This window comes from Salvelinus alpinus, chromosome 2, assembly GCF_045679555.1.
Source record: "Salvelinus alpinus chromosome 2, SLU_Salpinus.1, whole genome shotgun sequence".
Classification (NCBI taxonomy): domain Eukaryota; kingdom Metazoa; phylum Chordata; class Actinopteri; order Salmoniformes; family Salmonidae; genus Salvelinus; species Salvelinus alpinus.
Window position 1 is genome coordinate 87,408,337 of NC_092087.1, and position 7,905 is coordinate 87,416,241.

Below are 7,905 nucleotides of genomic sequence, written 5' to 3' on the forward strand. Positions count from 1 at the left end.
CTGTTGAACTGAAAAGAGTAGGATAGATAGAGAACCACTACCAGACAGGTATTAACCTGCTGAACTGAAAAGAGTAGAATAGATAGAGAACCACTACCAGACAGGTATTAACCTGCTGAACTGAAAAGAGTAGGATAGATAGAGAACCAGTACCAGACAGGTATTAACCTGCTGAACTGAAAAGAGTAGGATAGATAGAGAACCACTACCAGACAGGTATGAACCCTGTTGAACTGAAAAGAGTAGGATAGATAGAGAACCACTACCAGACAGGTATTAACCTGCTGAACTGAAAAGAGTAGAATAGATAGAGAACCACTACCAGACAGGTATTAACCTGCTGAACTGAAAAGAGTAGGATAGATAGAGAACCACTACCAGACAGGTATTAACCTGTTGAACTGAAAAGAGTAGGATAGATAGAGAACCACTACCAGACAGGTATTAACCTGCTGAACTGAAAAGAGTAGGATAGATAGAGAACCACTACCAGACAGGTATTAACCTGCTGAACTGAAAAGAGTAGGATAGATAGAGAACCACTACCAGACAGGTATTAACCTGTTGAACTGAAAAGAGTAGGATAGATAGAGAACCACTACCAGACAGGTATTAACCTGCTGAACTGAAAAGAGTAGAATAGATAGAGAACCACTACCAGACAGGTATTAACCTGCTGAACTGAAAAGAGTAGAATAGATAGAGAACCACTACCAGACAGGTATTAACCTGCTGAACTGAAAAGAGTAGAATAGATAGAGAACCACTACCAGACAGGTATTAAAACTTCTTAAGGACAGGGGGTGCTGTTTTCACTTTGGGGGAAAATCGTATCCAATTTAAACGGCCTCGTACTCAATTCTTTCTCGTACAATATGCATATTATTATTACTATTGGATAGAAAACACTCTCTAGTTTCTAAAACCGTTTGAATTATTTCTCTAAGTGAAACAGAACTCTTTTTACAGCCCATTTCCTATCCGGAAGTGAGATTTCAAAAAAGCGAGGTCTCTCTTCAAGAGCTTGTCTATAAAAGGGCATGTCACTTATGACTGTAGAAACACGTCATACACCTTCCCCTGGGTGTCATGCGGAAGTGAGAGCAGAAATGACTTGATTATCTCGTTCTGGGATTGAATACAACCTCTTGGAGTGAGAGGTCCGCCATTATTTTTTTTTGGAAGACGCGAAGTTGGACCTGGAATCGCCTCCTGGAAAACCGTCGTTATAGGTGAATATGATCTCCGGCTTCGATTTTATTTGATACATGTCACAATATCATCCTAAAGTATGTTTTTTCAATATAGTTTAATTATATTATTGACATTTATTCGGGACTTTAGACGTGATACGTTGGAGGAATTTGTTCAAGAAGGAGAGGTTAGCGCCGCGCGGCCAGTGTGCTTGCTAATTCAAGAGGGAAATAGTTCGTTCTGGGTCCAAACAAAGACGGTTCTGAACAAAGGACCCCTTGTACAACATTCTGATGGAAGATCAACAAAGATAAGGACAAAATTTGGGATGCTATTTCATATATCTGTCGAACTGTGCTATCGCTACCGTTTGTCTTGAATCAATGCTGCTGTGTGTTAGCTATTGTAGTAAGCTAATATAACGATATATTGTGTTTTCGCTGTAAAACACTTCAAAAATCGGAAATATTGGCTGTATTCACAAGATCTTTGTCTTTCATTTGCTATCCACCATATATTTCTCTGAAATGTTTTATGATGAGTAATTAGGTAGTTGACGTTGGTGTCTGTATTTACTCTGGCTACTCCCGTGCTATTTCTGACTGTAGCTATGATGGTAGCTATGATGGTAGCAGTAATGTAAAACTGATTTATAGCTCAAATATGCAAATTTTTTGAACAAAACATAGATTTATTGTGTAACATGTTATAGGACTGTCATCTGAGGGAGTTGTTTCTAGGTTAGTTAGGTTGGTTCTAGGTTAGTTAGGTTGGCTTTGTGCATGCTACCTGCATGCTACCGGTGCTGTGAAAAATGTCTGTCCTCTTTTGTATTTGGTGGTGAGCTAACATAAATATACGTGGTGTTTTTGCTGTAATACATTTAAAAAATCGGACATGTTGGCTGGATTCACAAGATGTTTATCTTTCAAATGCTGTATTGGACTTGTTAATGTGTGAAAGTGAAATATTTCAAAAAAATAAATAATTGAATTTCCCGCTCTGCCTTTTCAGTGGAATGTGGGAGGAGTTCCGCTAGCGGAACCCTGTCCTAGACAGGTTTTAACCTGCTGAACTGAAAAGAGTAGGATAGATAGAGAACCACTACCAGACAGGTATTAACCTGCTGAACTGAAAAGAGTAGGATAGATAGAGAACCCCTACCAGACAGGTATTAACCTGTTGAACTGAAAAGAGTAGAATAGATAGAGAACCACTACCAGACAGGTATTAACCTGCTGAACTGAAAAGAGTAGGATAGATAGAGAACCACTACCAGACAGGTATTAACCTGCTGAACTGAAAATAGTAGAATAGATAGAGAACCAGTACCAGACAGGTATTAACCTGCTGAACTGAAAAGAGTAGAATAGATAGAGAACCACTACCAGACAGGTATTAACCCTTTAGAACTGAAAAGAGTAGGATAGATAGAGAACCACTACCAGACAGGTATTAACCTGCTGAACTGAAAAGAGTAGGATAGATAGAGAACCACTACCAGACAGGTGTTAACCTGCTGAACTGAAAAGAGTAGGATAGATAGAGAACCACTACCAGACAGGTATTAACCTGCTGAACTGAAAAGAGTAGGATAGATAGAGAACCACTACCAGACAGGTATTAACCTGCTGAACTGAAAAGAGTAGGATAGATAGAGAACCACTACCAGACAGGTATTAACCTGCTGAACTGAAAAGAGTAGGATAGATAGAGAACCCCTACCAGACAGGTATTAACCTGTTGAACTGAAAAGAGTAGAATAGATAGAGAACCACTACCAGACAGGTATTAACCTGCTGAACTGAAAAGAGTAGGATAGATAGAGAACCCCTACCAGACAGGTATTAACCTGTTGAACTGAAAAGAGTAGAATAGATAGAGAACCACTACCAGACAGGTATTAACCTGCTGAACTGAAAAGAGTAGGATAGATAGAGAACCACTACCAGACAGGTATTAACCTGCTGAACTGAAAAGAGTAGGATAGATAGAGAACCAGTACCAGACAGGTATTAACCTGCTGAACTGAAAAGAGTAGAATAGATAGAGAACCACTACCAGACAGATATTAACCCTTTAGAACTGAAAAGAGTAGGATAGATAGAGAACCACTACCAGACAGGTATTAACCTGCTGAACTGAAAAGAGTAGAATAGATAGAGAACCACTACCAGACAGGTATTAACCTGCTGAACTGAAAAGAGTAGAATAGATAGAGAACCAGTACCAGACAGGTATTAACCCTGTTGAACTGAAAAGAGTAGAATAGATAGAGAACCACTACCAGACAGGTATTAACCTGCTGAACTGAAAAGAGTAGGATAGATAGAGAACCACTACCAGACAGGTATTAACCTGCTGAACTGAAAAGAGTAGGATAGATAGAGAACCAGTACCAGACAGGTATTAACCTGCTGAACTGAAAAGAGTAGAATAGATAGAGAACCACTACCAGACAGATATTAACCCTTTAGAACTGAAAAGAGTAGGATAGATAGAGAACCACTACCAGACAGGTATTAACCTGCTGAACTGAAAAGAGTAGAATAGATAGAGAACCACTACCAGACAGGTATTAACCTGCTGAACTGAAAAGAGTAGAATAGATAGAGAACCACTACCAGACAGGTATTAACCTGCTGAACTGAAAAGAGTAGGATAGATAGAGAACCACTACCAGACAGGTACCAGACAGGTATTAACCTGCTGAACTGAAAAGAGTAGAATAGATAGAGAACCACTACCAGACAGGTATTAACCTGCTGAACTGAAAAGAGTAGGATAGATAGAGAACCACTACCAGACAGGTATTAACCTGCTGAACTGAAAAGAGTAGAATAGATAGAGAACCACTACCAGACAGGTATTAACCTGCTGAACTGAAAAGAGTAGAATAGATAGAGAACCACTACCAGACAGGTATTAACCTGCTGAACTGAAAAGAGTAGGATAGATAGAGAACCACTACCAGACAGGTATTAACCTGCTGAACTGAAAAGAGTAGAATAGATAGAGAACCACTACCAGACAGGTATTAACCTGCTGAACTGAAAAGAGTAGGATAGATAGAGAACCACTACCAGACAGGTATTAACCTGCTGAACTGAAAAGAGTAGAATAGATAGAGAACCACTACCAGACAGGTATTAACCTGCTGAACTGAAAAGAGTAGAATAGATAGAGAACCACTACCAGACAGGTATTAACCTGCTGAACTGAAAAGAGTAGGATAGATAGAGAACCACTACCAGACAGGTATTAACCTGCTGAACTGAAAAGAGTAGAATAGATAGAGAACCACTACCAGACAGGTATTAACCTGCTGAACTGAAAAGAGTAGAATAGATAGAGAACCAGTACCAGACAGGTATTAACCTGCTGAACTGAAAAGAGTAGAATAGATAGAGAACCACTACCAGACAGGTATTAACCTGCTGAACTGAAAAGAGTAGGATAGATAGAGAACCACTACCAGACAGGTATTAACCTGCTGAACTGAAAAGAGTAGGATAGATAGAGAACCACTACCAGACAGGTATTAACCTGCTGAACTGAAAAGAGTAGGATAGATAGAGAACCACTACCAGACAGGTATTAACCTGCTGAACTGAAAAGAGTAGGATAGATAGAGAACCACTACCAGACAGGTATTAACCTGCTGAACTGAAAAGAGTAGGATAGATAGAGAACCACTACCAGACAGGTATTAACCTGCTGAACTGAAAAGAGTAGAATAGATAGAGAACCACTACCAGACAGGTATTAACCTGCTGAACTGAAAAGAGTAGGATAGATCGAGAACCACTACCAGACAGGTATTAACCTGCTGAACTGAAAAGAGTAGGATAGATAGAGAACCACTACCAGACAGGTATTAACCTGCTGAACTGAAAAGAGTAGGATAGATAGAGAACCACTACCAGACAGGTATTAACCTGCTGAACTGAAAAGAGTAGGATAGATAGAGAACCACTACCAGACAGGTATTAACCTGCTGAACTGAAAAGAGTAGGATAGATAGAGAACCACTACCAGACAGGTATTAACCTGCTGAACTGAAAAGAGTAGGATAGATAGAGAACCACTACCAGACAGGTATTAACCCTGTTGAACTGAAAAGAGTAGGATAGATAGAGAACCAGTACCAGACAGGTATTAACCTGCTGAACTGAAAAGAGTAGGATAGATAGAGAACCACTACCAGACAGGTGTTAACCTGCTGAACTGAAAAGAGTAGGATAGATAGAGAACCACTACCAGACAGGTACCAGACAGGTATTAACCTGCTGAACTGAAAAGAGTAGAATAGATAGAGAACCACTACCAGACAGGTATTAACCTGCTGAACTGAAAAGAGTAGGATAGATAGAGAACCACTACCAGACAGGTATTAACACTTTAGAACTGAAAAGAGTAGAATAGATAGAGTACCACTACCAGACAGGTATTAACCTGCTGAACTGAAAAGAGTAGGATAGATAGAGAACCACTACCAGACAGGTATTAACCTGCTGAACTGAAAAGAGTAGAATAGATAGAGAACCACTACCAGACAGGTATTAACCTGTTGAACTGAAAAGAGTAGGATAGATAGAGAACCACTACCAGACAGGTATTAACCCTGTTGAACTGAAAAGAGTAGAATAGATAGAGAACCACTACCAGACAGGTATTAACCTGCTGAACTGAAAAGAGTAGGATAGATAGAGAACCACTACCAGACAGGTATTAACCTGCTGAACTGAAAAGAGTAGGATAGATAGAGAACCACTACCAGACAGGTATTAACCTGCTGAACTGAAAAGAGTAGGATAGATAGAGAACCAGTACCAGACAGGTATTAACCTGCTGAACTGAAAAGAGTAGGATAGATAGAGAACCACTACCAGACAGGTATTAACCTGCTGAACTGAAAAGAGTAGGATAGATAGAGAACCACTACCAGACAGGTATTAACCCTGTTGAACTGAAAAGAGTAGGATAGATAGAGAACCACTACCAGACAGGTATTAACCTGCTGAACTGAAAAGAGTAGGATAGATAGAGAACCACTACCAGACAGGTATTAACCTGCTGAACTGAAAAGAGTAGGATAGATAGAGAACCAGTACCAGACAGGTATTAACCTGCTGAACTGAAAAGAGTAGGATAGATAGAGAACCACTACCAGACAGGTATTAACCTGCTGAACTGAAAAGAGTAGGACAGATAGAGAACCACTACCAGACAGGTATTAACCTGCTGAACTGAAAAGAGTAGAATAGATAGAGAACCACTACCAGACAGGTATTAACCTGCTGAACTGAAAAGAGTAGGATAGATAGAGAACCAGTACCAGACAGGTATTAACCTGCTGAACTGAAAAGAGTAGGATAGATAGAGAACCAGTACCAGACAGGTATTAACCTGCTGAACTGAAAAGAGTAGGACAGATAGAGAACCACTACCAGACAGGTATTAACCTGCTGAACTGAAAAGAGTAGAATAGATAGAGAACCACTACCAGACAGGTATTAACCTGCTGAACTGAAAAGAGTAGAATAGATAGAGAACCACTACCAGACAGGTATTAACCTGCTGAACTGAAAAGAGTAGAATAGACAGAGAACCACTACCAGACAGGTATTAACCTGCTGAACTGAAAAGAGTAGGATAGATAGAGAACCACTACCAGACAGGTATTAACCTGCTGAACTGAAAAGAGTAGGATAGATAGAGAACCACTACCAGACAGGTATTAACCTGCTGAACTGAAAAGAGTAGGATAGATAGAGAACCACTACCAGACAGGTACCAGACAGGTATTAACCTGCTGAACTGAAAAGAGTAGAATAGATAGAGAACCACTACCAGACAGGTATTAACCTGCTGAACTGAAAAGAGTAGGATAGATAGAGAACCACTACCAGACAGGTATTAACCTGCTGAACTGAAAAGAGTAGGATAGATAGAGAACCACTACCAGACAGGTATTAACCTGCTGAACTGAAAAGAGTAGGATAGATAGAGAACCACTACCAGACAGGTACCAGACAGGTATTAACCTGCTGAACTGAAAAGAGTAGGATAGATAGAGAACCACTACCAGACAGGTATTAACCTGCTGAACTGAAAAGAGTAGGATAGATAGAGAACCCCTACCAGACAGGTATTAACCTGTTGAACTGAAAAGAGTAGAATAGATAGAGAACCACTACCAGACAGGTATTAACCTGCTGAACTGAAAAGAGTAGGATAGATAGAGAACCACTACCAGACAGGTACCAGACAGGTATTAACCTGCTGAACTGAAAAGAGTAGGATAGATAGAGAACCACTACCAGACAGGTATTAACCTGCTGAACTGAAAAGAGTAGGATAGATAGAGAACCCCTACCAGACAGGTATTAACCTGTTGAACTGAAAAGAGTAGAATAGATAGAGAACCACTACCAGACAGGTATTAACCTGCTGAACTGAAAAGAGTAGGATAGATAGAGAACCACTACCAGACAGGTACCAGACAGGTATTAACCTGCTGAACTGAAAAGAGTAGAATAGATAGAGAACCACTACCAGACAGGTATTAACCTGCTGAACTGAAAAGAGTAGGATAGATAGAGAACCACTACCAGACAGGTATTAACCTGCTGAACTGAAAAGAGTAGGATAGATAGAGAACCACTACCAGACAGGTATTAACCTGCTGAACTGAAAAGAGTAGGATAG